This window comes from Anomaloglossus baeobatrachus, chromosome 7, assembly GCF_048569485.1.
Source record: "Anomaloglossus baeobatrachus isolate aAnoBae1 chromosome 7, aAnoBae1.hap1, whole genome shotgun sequence".
Lineage (NCBI taxonomy): Eukaryota > Metazoa > Chordata > Amphibia > Anura > Aromobatidae > Anomaloglossus > Anomaloglossus baeobatrachus.
In genome coordinates this window covers 42,776,157-42,791,239 of record NC_134359.1, presented here as the reverse complement: position 1 = coordinate 42,791,239, position 15,083 = coordinate 42,776,157, and the positions used below count along the sequence as shown (strand labels likewise).

At 45.8% G+C, this 15,083-nt stretch overlaps 1 protein-coding gene across 1 annotated transcript in view; it reads left to right on the top strand.

The window, feature by feature from the left end:
* Window positions 1-15,083, top strand: part of BAZ2B (bromodomain adjacent to zinc finger domain 2B) — a 475,838-nt gene that overhangs the window by 116,392 nt on the left and 344,363 nt on the right. The window contains exon 2 of the mRNA XM_075319681.1: window positions 14,507-14,548. The gene's annotated coding sequence lies outside the window, so the exon portion shown is untranslated. The remainder of the gene's footprint in view (window positions 1-14,506; window positions 14,549-15,083) is intronic.

Sequence of the window (15,083 nt, the reverse complement as noted above, 5' to 3'; positions counted from 1 at the left end):
TCATCTCCGCCCCACCGCTTCTATTGGACAACTGCCGTGTGATGTCGTTGTGACGCCGCACAAACCGCCCTCTTAGAAAGGAGGCGGATTGCCAGCCAGAGCGACGTAGCAGGGCAGGTAAGTCCGGGTGACGGGGACTAACGAGGTTGCGTGACACGAGCAGCGATTTGCCCGTGTCACACAACCGACGGGGGCGGGTACGATTGCTTGCGATCTCGCTAGCAAGATCGCAGCGTGTAAAGTACCCTTTAGTTAGATCATTATTCGGTATGCGCACATTGCCTTTAAAACCTCATTGATTCTTCTAGGTACATTTGGTCACAGTATTTGATATACACTGCAGGAGATCGTTCCAAACATCTTGGAGAACTAACCACAGATCCTCTATGTATGAGGCTTGTACAATTCCTTCTGAATCTTCATGTAATCCCAAATAGACTGGATGATGTGAGATCAGGGCTCTGCATGGGCCAGATCATCACTCTCAGGGCTCTGCGGGGGCTGGATCATCACTTTCAGGGCTCTGCGGTGGCTAGATCATCACTTTCATGTCTCTGCATGGGCCGGATCATCACTTTCAGGGCTCTGTCGGTGCCAGATCATCACTTTGAGATCTCTGCGGGGGCCGGATCATCAAGTTTCAGGGATCTGCGGGGGCCGGATGTCATTTCTTAAGTCACCTGTTCTTCTTTACGCTGTCTTAATGACATTGGCTGCAGAATATATTTGGAGCCAATTAGATGTCTCCCTAATGTTATTGTATGATGACGAAGTATCTGCCAGTGATCGAGTCTATTTGGGATTAATTGAAGAGCCAGAAGAAGTCTACGTCCACAGAAGATTTGTGGTTAGTTCTCCAAGATGTTTGGAGAATCCCTACCCAGTTCCTTGAAAAATTCTGTTTAAGTGTACCTAGAAGAACTGATGAAGGCAAGGTGTGATCTGATCACTAAATATTGATGTAATTTAGTTTTCTCCTTTTTTCATTCAATTGGGGTTGTCCAGGTGTGCCACACAAATCTGCAGTCACACTATGTGACTGCAGACTTGTGAATCCTCACAGTGCACACATTGTGCACTGTCAGGATTCTCCAGTGTCGGCGCCGGGAGCAGAGGGGTCATATGATATGCATATTCCCAGCTATATTCCGACTAAAAGTGTGTGGCCTCATTCAATACAAGTGAATTGAGTGAGACTGCACATGTCTAGTCCGAATGTGGCCAGTAGTATGGCATCAGAGAATCCGGACATTGTGCAATGTGCGCGCTGTGAGTATTCGCAAGTCTAGAGTTACATAGAGTGAATACAGACTTTCACGCCAAACTCCTAAAAAACAAAACTTTTAACTATTTTTAAAGCATTCATACTTTTCGACATTTTGTTTCCACATCTTCCTAAAACTTTTATACAGTATTGTACATTTGTAGAGATGATGATAAAGTAAATTTACCTTTTACCCATTTAAGCAGTCCTATGTAAGGACACTACATCTATTTATGTCTTGTTGTGCACCATAAATCATTTGTAGTGCTTTCCGTGGTGTAGAAGAATCTTCTATTGTGCAGAAAACACAATAGTTTCTTCCTGTATTGTGGATTTTCCATTTCCCCTTGATATCTTTGTACTCATTTGTATGTTTAAGGACCCACAGTGACATCATATATTTAGGAGGGCGTAGTAGGATTGTTGGCTTATGGAGGTTACAAAGGGTCAGTAGCTGTTCCTGTGTATTTTATTGTAGTTCCATTTCTTTTGCACTATATCACTGTTAAGTTTCCCATCAATTTAAAAGCCATATTTCTAAGGGGCACTTTGCACACTACGACATCGCAAGCCGATGGTAGCGATGCCGAGCGCGATAGTCCCCGCCCCCGTCGCAGCTGCGATATCTTGTGATAGCTGCCGTAGCGAAAATTATCGCTACGGCAGCTTCACATGCACTCACCTGCCCTGCGACGTCGCTCTGGCCGGCGACCCGCCTCCTTCCTAAGAGGGTGAGTCATGCGGCGTCACAGCGACGTCACACGGCAGGCGGCCAATAGAAGCAGGGGGCGGAGATGAGCGGGACGTAAACATCCCGCCCACCTCCTTCCTTCCTCATTGCAGCCGGGACGCAGGTAAGGCGATGTTCCACGCTCCTGCGGCTTCACACACAGCGATGTGTGCTGCCGCAGGAACGAGAAACAACATCGTAACATCAGTCCTTCCGAAATTATGGAAATGACCGACGCTACACAGATCATACGATTTCGACGCTTTTGCACTCATTAATCGTAGTAAAAAGGATTCACATACTCCGATGTCGACAGCGACGCCGGATGTGCGTCACTTTCGATTTGACCACACCGACATCGCAGCTGCGATGTCGTAGTGTGCAAAGTACCCCTAAGACTTGTAAAATGGAAGAGGACCATGAATTGGCCTTAGACTTTTTCCTAAAGATGACGATACACATTAGATGAATGTTGAACAAACCGGCTGAGAACAGACCGCCCTTTAATCTTTATAGCGGTGTCTTGACATTTTTGGCAAATGTCAGAAGAAAGAAGGATGGGGCATGTCGTTTTTCAACATGCCCATTCTTTTATTTTATCATAGGAGAAGTTGTATGGCACCAGTAGCCTATTCTGCCAACTGTGTATGTGTATGGGAAGCATATACATACATATAGCTTAACTGTCAGCCAAAAGAACATTTAGCCGACAGCTACCTGAGGTGCATGGCCATTTTAACGAAAAAAATGTCAACATAATATGACTATTCAAACCAAACACAGTCACTTGATATTTCCTTGACTTGGTCAACAGTTCTGTGCTTCTTCCCTCCTAATAATTTACTATTATTATTATTTATTATTATAGCGCCATTTATTCCATGGCGCTTTACATGTGAAAAAGGGGCATACAAAATAGGGACAAATACAATAATCAAACAATACAAGGCACAGACTGGAACGGGAGGAGAGAGGACCCTGCCCCCGAGGGCTCACAGTCTACAAGATCTATCTCCTGCCTTTTCTGACCCCTATAAAGTCAGAGCTGTCAATCAAGGAAGAAAGGAGTGAAGGTAGATGGAAAACAAAGCGCTCGGAAGGTGCATTGAACAGTTTGAAAGCGCCAAAGGTGCCCCGAGCTCCTTTGCTTGGTTTGTACAGTCATTTTATCCAGACACACTCCTTTTCAACTACATTTCTCCCAAAACCACAAAGGATCAGAAATCCAACTTGTCTGTTTAGAACTTTCCTTGACCATTGAAGACACTCATGAATACCCCATACAAAATTAGATTATCAAGCAATCCCTACAATATTGATGGCTCCAGTCAACTTTTGATCTATTGTTTACTGTCATTGACGCACCCACAGGGTCGGGGGTTACTCGTCGCCGGGCCGCGGTGCTTCTCCTGGGACGCCGTGGTGGCCTCGTCCTGTTCCGTGACCCCAGGTGTCAATAAAATGGCTGGTGATTGGGACGATAGGGGTAGTGGTTGTTCGTGACGCCACCTGTGGTGTGCGGCCAATATGAGCCGCCGTTGCGGGACTCTCTGCTGGGACGGATGACTACGCAGCTCGGATGGTTCAGCTCTCCACAGGCAGAGCTGTGGCCACAGGGAGGATGATGGTGGTGGTAGTCTCTCAGACGCTGATAGCGCTGGGGGTGCGAAGGCGTGGGCACCTGCAGTAACAGGACGACACAAGCGGTGCAGTTCAAGGTCTCTTTACTCACTGCTCACACGTTCAGCCGTTGGAAAGTGCCGATCCCCGCTGTGATGAGCTCCAGTCGATCCCGGATACTTTGGAGGTCGTGACCGGCGGTCCCTTCTGTTAGTTTCCTTTCAATGGTCTCCCTCCACCCTAGCTCCTGGGCTGTGGATCAGGTTACGGGTGCCTGCTGCACTCCCCACGAACCCTGGGATTCCCCTTCCTTTCTTAAAACCCCAGGTCGAGTCTCCAGCTTCAGACCACAAGCCCCGAATTATTCGTTGCCCGCTGCTCCTCCCAAGTGCGACCTCACGCGGACACTGTCCGGTGCAGACCGCCTATTTTGTGTGGGATGGCTCCTCACTTCCCCGCCTCCTGGGTCCCTGATTAGTGGGCATGAGGTCCCATATCTCGTGATGGCTACCCCAGCATCTACACTAGCCCGGTCCCAGTGACAGAACCCCCCGTGTTATGTGTTGGTTGTGGTTGTTACCAGTGACGACCTCCTCCGTACCCAAGACGAATACTGCACCTTAAGTGAAGCGCAGTACCCTGTGGTGCCTGAAGCTGCAGGGGTGCCACATCATTTCTTAGATTTATTTTCACTTGCACCATGGGTCAGCTTGGCTTGTAATAGTAGAAAACTATGTGCATAAGGGGTTAATGGTGGCCACTCGGGTCCTGAGTTTGCATTTGTCTAGGGCCACATCTGGAAGGAGTCTGTATGTTCTATTATCTAGCAAACTAACCTCAGTGATAAGTCAATAGTGAGCCTCTGGTGAACACTTTTGGTACCACACTGCGGAATAGGTTGGCGCTATAGGATTATCAGATGATGAAAAAAAAGAGGCTAGTTGACATCTGAAGGTTGCCTGGGCTAGTCCTACCGACTAATCACTATTTTTAAGTATTTCCCCAGACATAAGATTAGTACAGAGGACAATCAGGGACTTGGTTTTCCAAGCAGCCGCCGGGTACAGCACAATACAGAAAAGTATCATTGAAATTGAAAATGCAGACACATCCAAACAGTGCAGAATGGAACAGGCAGCGTCTATGATGATCCAATTATATATTATCTGTGCTAAGATCTGCATTAACCATTTCAATGGCCTACATAAAAGGATTATTAGAAAAACAGACGAGAACCGTTCAGGGGGGAGGGGAGGGAGAACATTTTTGGACCATTATTCAGGATTGTAACTTTAACATCCATGTTGTTTGAATCGATTCCATATAGTTATAATATAAACACTGCTTTGTCTCTATAGTTACAGCTCAGATTTCGCTGTTACCACACTTCATTTTTGTTTTTCTTTTTGGCAAATGAATCCAGGAATCCGCGGGTTCCGGGCCAGGAACAGTGATGTATACATTCTCCTGCAGTGCACACAACTGATCGCGTTAACCTCTTCCAGGATAGATTCTCCGCACTAGGCGCTATCTAGCAGTGTAGTTCCTCGGTGGGATCAGTCACTTGACTTGTGCTTGACATTGGAGCATTGCAAAACTTTCCAAGATCCCAAATAGAATCAACGCACTGCTCCACCGTTTGTTTTTAATTTTACCTCCGGAGTGGTGCTTAATTTCACAGCTGGAGTGGCGCTTTAAATCTAAGTCACTTGATCCTTGACTTAGGTCGTTGCGTGTAAAGCCCCCTTATCTAACGATAAGTCGTCAGGGTCACGGAATTCGTGACGCACATCCGTCTTCCTTAGCGACGTCGTTGCGTGTAACAGCTCTGAGCGAGTGTTAACGATCAAACATGCTCTCCTTGATCGTTGACACGTCGTTCATTTTCAAAATCTCGTTGCTCATTGTGGACGCAGGTTGGTCGTCGTTCCTGAGGCAGCACACATCGCTACGTGGGACACCCCGGGAATGACGAACAACAGCTTACCTGCGCCCTCCGGCAACGAGGTGGGCGTGTCGTTAATGCAGCTGGTCACCGCCCCTCCACTTCTATTGGTCGGCCGCTGTGTGACGTGGCTGTGACGGCGCACTAACCTTGCCCTTAACGAAGAGGTTGTTCGCCGCTCACAGCGACGTCGCTGGGAAGGAAAGTATGTGTGAGGGGTGTTAGCGATATTGTCCGCCACGGGCAGCGATTTGCCCGTGACACACAAACGACGGGCGCGGGTGCTTTCACGAGCGACATCACTAGCGATGTCGCTGTGTGTAAAGCAGCCTTTATACTCACCTTCTGGCATCTTCACTTTCTATCCGCGTTGCTCCGGTGGGTCCTCAGCACTTTGTGACCTGCCGGCAGCTCCAGTGTTTCATGGAGAGCACCAGAGGTCACAATTAGTGATGAGTGAGCGTGCTTGGCACTGCTCGATACTCGATTGAGCATTGGAGTGCTCGGGTACTCATGGAGCTTGGGTGAGTATCGCGGGTGCTTGAATATTTCATAGGTGAAACAGCGGCCACAACGCACAGACTTGTTTTACTGCATGATGTGTGCCGTCACCACAGGGAGAGCCATTTGCAGTCTCTGAATGGCTCTCCTGGGGGATAAAACAACGTTTTCGGATGTAGAGTGACAAAAAAAAGAACCTTGCCCTCCTTCCTGGGGAAAATGCTTTGTTTATGGCTGGCTGTACGTGGGCAGAGAGCCAAACAGACCCATCACTGACTTTCTATAATGCTCGTTACTCGGGTAGAGCCATCCGAGTGTCTATCCAGCTCAAATCAAGTAACGAGCATTGAGCATTCTATTGCTCACCCATTACTAGTCGCTATCAATACAAATCTTGTTTAGGCTCTCATAGACTGGCATTGAAAATTTTTGACTCTTCTGAATTCCAACCAGTCATATATTACTGTCACAAGATGGTGTCGCGGGAGCGGAACGATGCCAAAAAAGATGAAGATGCTCAAGTGTGAGAATAAGACAAGGGGCAGGGGAGTTACATTTAAAACTCCACTCCAGTGCTGACCCCCCCCAAGAAAAAAAGCTGAAGAGGTACTTTAAGAGTCAGCCATAGAGTGTAATGTATTTACAAAACAAGGTTTTAATGACGCTGTTTCAGAAGGGTGAACAAGCTCCGAAAATTCTTTTGTAAGGCTATGCTCACACGTTGCGGTTTTTTTTTCTGCAGTCAAAACCTATTCTCTTAGCAGTGAAGAAGCTGCTTACAAAAAGCAAATATCACTGAATTTTTGCTGCAGATTATGTGAGATTTGTCTACAGTACGTTTAATAAAATTAGTTTTCACCAATAACACAGTAAAAACGAATAATTGTGTTTTTTGAAACGCTTAAATTGAATATAAAAAATTCCTACAAAAATGCTGAAAGAACTAGCTTGGTGCAGATTTTAAAAAACGCTGTAATTTTTCAATTTTGCAAATGATACATAGTTACAATAGACAATTAAATAACTAGTCGGTTTAGTAGCCAATAGAATACACCGTCGCCCATTGTATTCTCGTAAAGAGCACATAATATTGATACTGGTTAGACGCAGAATACATATGATTTCTAAATAAATCTTCCATTGTCACTGCCAAAAGTTCTCAAGACAGCGGCATGACATTTAGTTTTGATTTCCCGTTGCAGAGCGGAGTTTTGGCGGATGTTCAGTAAAGGCTAAATTAGGTCGCTACATAAAGTTGTTGAACAGATAAATGAGCGTTTGGTGTCCACTGAATTACAGACGCTGCATTGTAAGAGTATTTACAGTAAAATTCCATCCTCGGAGTCGGGAGTCTTTGTAGAGTCCTCATTTGCACCTATTTACATGTGTTTTTTAAAGAGAAACAAGTCTAAAAAGGACGGATAATAATCAGGGCTAAAGGGGCAAATGCAACACGGTCTGCAGAATCTCTCCATCTTGCTGTCCTCTGGATAATCATTATTGGAGCGCTATATGATATGTTGACCCAGAATTGAAGTCTAAAGGCTGCTTTACACGTAGCGAAATCGCTAGCGCTGTCGCTCGTGAAAGCACCCGCCCCCGTCGTTTGTGCGTCACGGGCAAATCACTGCCTATTGCGCACAATATCGCTAGGCGCCCCATCACATGGACTTACCTTCCTAGCGACGTCGCTGTGGCCAGCGAACAGCCTCTTTTTTAAGGGGGCGGTTCGTGCGGCGTCACAGCGACGTCACACGGCAGGCGTCCAATAGAAGCGGAGAGGCGGAGAGCAGGCGCATGAAAAACACGCCCACCTCGTTGCCGGAGGACGCAGGTACGGTGTTGTTCGGCTTTCCTGGGGTGTCACACGTAGCGATGTGTGCTGACTCAGGAACGACGAACAATCCCCGTCCCAGAAAATCAACGACATTTTGAAAATGAACGACGCGTCAACGATCAACGATGTGGTGAGTATTTTGGATCGTTAGTGGTTGCTCGTACGTGTCACATGCAATGACGTCGCTAACGAGGCCGGATGTGCGTCATGAATTCTGTGACCCCAACGACATCTCGTTAGCGATGTCGTTGCGTGTAAAGGGGGCTTTATTTGCAATGTGTCGACCATATGGGTTCCCTGGAGAAAGGGGGTTTGATCCCTGGCTGGCCAGGATTACCCATGGAGCCTACCTTCCAAATGATCTGCATTATTATCCAGCAGGTGTACAGTATTTGGATTGGCCCAAGGGTCATGGGCAGCACGATGGCTCAGTGGTTAACACAGCACTCTTGCAGCGCTGCGGTCCTGGGTTCAAATTCCACCAAAGACACCATCTGCAGGGAGTTTGTATGTTCTCCCCGTGTTTTCATCAGTTTCCTCCTGATTCTCCGGTTTTCTCACACACTCCAAAGATATACTGATAAGGAATGTAGATTGTGAGTTTCAATGGGGACAGTGTTGCTGATTTACGTAAAGCGTTGCGGAATATGTTGGCGCTATATAAATAATAAAGATTGTTGAGGTGGCAAAATCACCTTTTGTTGTAGGAGGCAAAACCTCTGCACTACAATTGGGGGCCCATATCGATAATTGCTAGATGTTCTCCCTTTAGCTCCGAACGTTGGGATTGAATGGAGTCGTCTTCATCATCCACTACCTTTAAGGCCTTGTGCATACGCTCCATTAATGACTGATTATTTTTTTTTATGCATTTTTTTTCAAAATCTGCATGCCTCACCTGAAGCCAGCAAAGTCTGAGATTTCTGAAGTGCTGTGCCAACATTGCGGGGGTTTTTTCCTCGCAGATTTTGATGCAGAAAAAATCTGCAGCTTGTCAATTGTTGGGGTGTTTTTTCCTGTTTGTTTTTTAATCCTTCTAGCCACTGACTTCCCCAAAAATAAAAGTACGAAAAAAAAAACGCACTGAAACCAGATGCGCTTTTTGGTGCATTTTTCTCCCAGAAGGTGCAGATTTGAAAAATTCTGCACAAAACCTGCAGGGTATGCTCATAGCATAAAGAGATAACCCCTTTAAAACCCGGTGACCTGATCCTCAGATATTCACTCCAGTCCCGCCAGCTCCACTTCCGGCTCATATTCAACTCAGGAGAAAAATATCAACCCATGATCAATGATGAAGGGGGTTGGCTGACTTGGTTTGCTAAGGCATCCATTTCACTGCTTCATTAGCTAAGCCAGCCTCCTTCTTAGTAGAGGTAGATGCATAGACTGAGAAAGGAGCTGGATTAGCTAGTAAAATAAACCGCTAACCAGCCTGGTTCATCCTCAGAACTGATGATGTGCCGACACAGAACTAATGATGTGCCTACACAGAACTGATGATGTGCCGACACAGAACTGATGATGTGCCTACACAGAACTGATGATGTGCCTACACAGAACTGATGATGTGCCGACACAGAACTAATGATGTGCCTACACAGAACTGATGATGTGCCTACACAGAACTGATGATGTGCCTACATGGAACTGATGATGTGCCGACACAGAACTAATGATGTGCTGACACAGAACTGATGATGTGCCTACATGGAACTGATGATGTGCCTACACAGAACTAATGATGTGCTGACACAGAACTGATGATGTGCCTACACAGAACTGATGATGTGCCTACACAGAACTGATGATGTGCCTACACAGAACTGATGATGTGCCGACACAGAACTGATGATGTGCCTACACAGAACTGATGATGTGCCGACACAGAACTGATGATGTGCCGACACAGAACTGATGATGTGCCTACACAGAACTGATGATGTGCCTACACAGAACTGATGATGTGCCGACACAGAACTAATGATGTGCCTACACAGAACTGATGATGTGCCTACACAGAACTGATGATGTGCCTACATGGAACTGATGATGTGCCGACACAGAACTAATGATGTGCTGACACAGAACTGATGATGTGCCTACATGGAACTGATGATGTGCCTACACAGAACTAATGATGCGCCTACACAGAACTAATGATGTGCCTACACAGAACTGATGATGTGCCGACACAGAACTAATGATGTGCCTACACAGAACTGATGATGTGCCTACACAGAACTGATGATGTGCCTACACAGAACTGATGATGTGCCTACACAGAACTGATGATGTGCCTACACAGAACTGATGATGTGCCTACACAAAACTGATGATATGCCTACATAGAACTGATGATGTGCCTACATGGAACTGATGATGTGCCTACACAGAACTAATGATGTGCCTACACAGAACTGATGATGTGCCTACACAGAACTGATGATGTGCCTACACAGAACTAATGATGTGCTGACACAGAACTAATGATGTGCTGACACAGAACTGATGATGTGCCTACACAGAACTGATGATGTGCCTACACAGAACTGATGATGTGCCGACACAGAACTAATGATGTGCCTACACAGAACTGATGATGTGCCTACACAGAACTGATGATGTGCCTACATGGAACTGATGATGTGCCTACACAGAACTGATGATGTGCCGACACAGAACTAATGATGTGCTGACACAGAACTGATGATGTGCCTACATGGAACTGATGATGTGCCGATACAGAACTAATGATGTGCTGACACAGAACTAATGATGTGCCTACACGGAACTGATAATGTGCCTACACGGAACTGATGATGTGCCTACACAGAACTGATGATGTGCCTACACATAACAGATGATATGCCTACATAGAACTGATGATGTGCCTACAGTGAACTGATGATGTGCCTACACTGAACTGATGATGCGCCTACACAGAACTGATGATGTGCCTACACTGAACTGATGATATGTCTACAGTGAACTGATGATGTGCCTACCGTGAACTGATGATGTGCCTACCGTGAACTGATGATGCGCCTACACAGAACTGATGATGCACCTACACAGAACTGATGATGTGCCGACACAGAACTAATGATGTGCCTATACAGAACTGATGATGTACGGACACGGAACTGATGATGTACGGACACGGAACTGATGATGTACGGACACGGAACTGATGATGTGCCTACACGGAACTGATGATGTGCCTACACGGAACTGATGATGTGCCTACACAGAACTGATGATGTGCCTACACAAAACTGATGATGTGCCTACATAGAACTGATGATGTGCCTACAGTGAACTGATGATGTGCCTACACTGATCTGATGATGTGCCTACACTGAACTGATGATGTGCCTACACTGAACTGATGATGTGCCTACACGGAACTGATGATGTGCCTACACAGAACTGATGATGTGCCTACACAGAACTGATGATGTGCCGACACAAAACTGATGATATGCCTACATAGAACTGATGATGTGCCTACAGTGAACTGATGATGCGCCTACACAGAACTGATGATGCACCTACACAGAACTGATGATATGTCTACAGTGAACTGATGATGTGCCTACCGTGAACTGATGATGTGCCTACCGTGAACTGATGATGCGCCTACACAGAACTGATGATGCACCTACACAGAACTGATGATGTGCCTACACGGAACTGATGATGTGCCTACACGGAACTGATGATGTGCCTACACAGAACTGATGATGGGCCTACACTGAACTGATGATGCGCCTACACAGAACTGATGATGCGCGTACACAGAACTGATGATGTGCCTACACTGAACTGATGATGCGCCTACACAGAACTGATGATGTGCCTACACTGAACTGATGATGCGCCTACACAGAACTGATGATGCGCGTACACAGAACTGATGATGTGCCTACACTGAACTGATGATGCGCCTACACAGAACTGATGATGTGCCTACACTGAACTGATGATGTGCCTACACAGAACTGATGATGTGCCTACACGGAACTGATGATGCGCCTACACAGAACTGATGATCTGCCTACAGTGAACTGATGATGTGCCTACAGTGAACTGATGATGTGCCTACACGGAACTGATGATGTGCCGACACAAAACTGATGATGTGCCTACATAGAACTGATGATGTGCCTACAGTGAACTGATGATGTGCCTACACAGAACTGATGATGCACCTACACAGAACTGATGATGTGTCTACAGTGAACTGATGATGTGCCTACCGTGAACTGATGATGTGCCTACCGTGAACTGATGATGCGCCTACACAGAACTGATGATGCGCCTACACAGAACTGATGATGCGCCTACACAGAACTGATGATGTGCCGACGCAGAACTGATGATGTGCCTACACAGAACTGATGATGCGCCTACACTGAACTGATGATGTGCCTACACAGAACTAATGATGTGTTTACACTGAACTGATGATGTGCCGACACAGAACTAATGATGTGCCGACACAGAACTGATGATGTGCTGACACAGAACTGATGATGTGCCTACACTGAACTGATGATGCGCCTACACAGAACTGATGATGCGCCTACAGTGAACTGATGATGTGCCTACACAGAACTCATGATGTGCCTACACTGAACTGATGATGCGCCTACACTGAACTGATGATGCGCTTACACAGAACTGATGATGCGCCTACACAGAACTGATGATGTGCCTACAGTGAACTGATGATATGCCTACGTAGAACTGATGATGTGCCTACACAGAACTGATAATGTGCCTACAGTGAACTGATGATGTGCCTACACAGAACTCATGATGTGCCTACAGTGAACTGATGATGTGCCTACCGTGAACTGATGATGCGCCTATGCAGAACTGATGATGTGCCTACTGTGAACTGATGATGCGCCGGCGCAGAACTGATGATGCGCCTACACAGAACTGATGATGCGCCGACGCAGAACTGATGATGTGTCTACACAGAACTGATGATGTGTCTACACAGAACTGATGATGCACCTACACAGAACTGATGATGTGCCTACGCAGAACTGATGATGTGCCTACGCAGAACTGATGATGTGCCTACGCAGAACTGATGATGTGCCTACGCAGAACTGATGATGTGTTTACGCAGAACTGAAGATGTGTCTACACAGAAAACTTCCAACACTGAAGTTGAGCTACTGGGACAATGGTGATATGTGAAGACGGGGTACCTCCAAATAATTGTATTTTTAGTAGGAACACATCTAAAGAGACTTTTTCCATTGTGAATATAATTTGTCATTATTCTTGGGTGACCTTAGGTCATCAGTGGTCAATTATGATGACCGAATTAAAATACGAGGCAACACTGTCTCCTTCCTGTGACCGTTTCGGAAACTTGGCTGCCATCGCCCTAGTGCCCGCCACAGTGATAATTTTGTGATCCTGTCACTTTTCCTATGTTATGATAATCAGCCGTAGAGACAGTCCAGGGCTCTGCCAGTTCTGCAGCTTTACGCCTTGTGTTTCAGGGCTGGCTAACACACAGCAGATGTACTGGGATTATTTATGGCCATGTTTTACAGCGGGTATGTTGGCTGACAAGTTAATGGTGCACCCTAAATGTATTGTTTTGCATAATAAAATGTATCATGTGGGTGATTAGATTCTTTAACCCTTCCGTGGCATAGGAGTTCAGCCATCATTCTCCGCCAGTCGTTGTATAATTGTACAATGCAAGGGAAAGATTGTGGATCGCTAATTAGAAAGAATTGATGCCGGCCTGGTTACCGCATAGTTATGTGAATGTATTAGCAAAGAACGCTACGTAGCGAGAGAGCGAAGCAAAAGTCAGAAATTGAATAACAAGTCAAAATAATTAATGGGCTCATTCAGACGTCTGTGGATCTCGATCCGATCTTGGTCCGATCTTGGTCCGATCTCGGTCCCATCTCGGTCCCATCTCGGTCCCATCTTGGTCCCATCTCGGACCGATTTTGGTCCGAACTCGGTCCCATCTCAATCCGATCTCGGATCGGCTGTGGCTGTCCTGACCTGAGCATGACGGCCTCATTGAAATATATAGACCCACGGCCAGTCCATGGATTGTGGTCCAAAATCCATAGACGTCTATAACAGACATTAGTGAGGGTATTGCATCATCCAAAGGTTTTCCCTTCCTATTTTTTGCATTCTTTATAGTGTTAAATCCTTTTTTTATGGTAAATTTACCCCTTGAGTATTTACAGCAGATTTTTATGCAACAGTTTTGGCAGAAAAATACTATGTTTTGGTTTTTTTTTAATGAAATTTTGCATTTATTCCTTTCTTATTCATTTAATTGACACAGTTGGAAGGAATTGATGGCTGCACATGTGCACCTCCGCTCCATGCCTTGTCTATGGGACTGGTGAAAAAAGCTGAGTGTTGTACACGAGAATGCCATAGACAATGAATGTTTCCATATTTACTTACTAATCAGGAGTATAATAGACTATTGTCGGTTACTGTGTCCAAAATATTGTCATAAATGTTGATCTGCATATTATGCCTAATGCAGGAGTGTTTAGTTGTTTAATCCGCTTATCTTTATTATTTTTTTTTTTTTTGCAGCATGCAAGACTGGATGACACAGAACTGACAACATTTCTTACAGTAAGTGAAAATTCATGCAAAAACTTATGCGTACATGGGGTGTTGGGGTGCATCCATTTGTTGATCTTGACCCACTAATGTATTGGTCATATTGTAGTGTGGTATGTAGTGTGATCATGCAAAGCAGTACTATAGGCCAAGGGGAGACAAGTGATGTCACCAATTCAGTGACATCACTTAAAGGGGTTGTCCCAATTTATCACTAGACTAAAAGGGAATGTGTCTTCAAAAAAAAAGCCATTAACCTGCAGGTATGGTGTAAATCTGCAGGTTAATAACATTCTGACGCAGGCCTGCCAGCACTAAAAGCCCAGCTATAGGAGTAGAAATTAACTCCTTTATGTAATAGGGATGCGGCTGGAGAGTTTGAGTCACCGTGGTGGCTGTAACCACACCGCCACTGACTGACAGCAGGCTCAGTATGGATGCACTGCAGAGTCGACTGTCAGTCACCGCCAGGGTCACGGTTACAGTCGCTGCTCACTGTATACTGAAAGGTGACTGAAGCGTTGGCCACGTCTCTATGCCTGAAAGC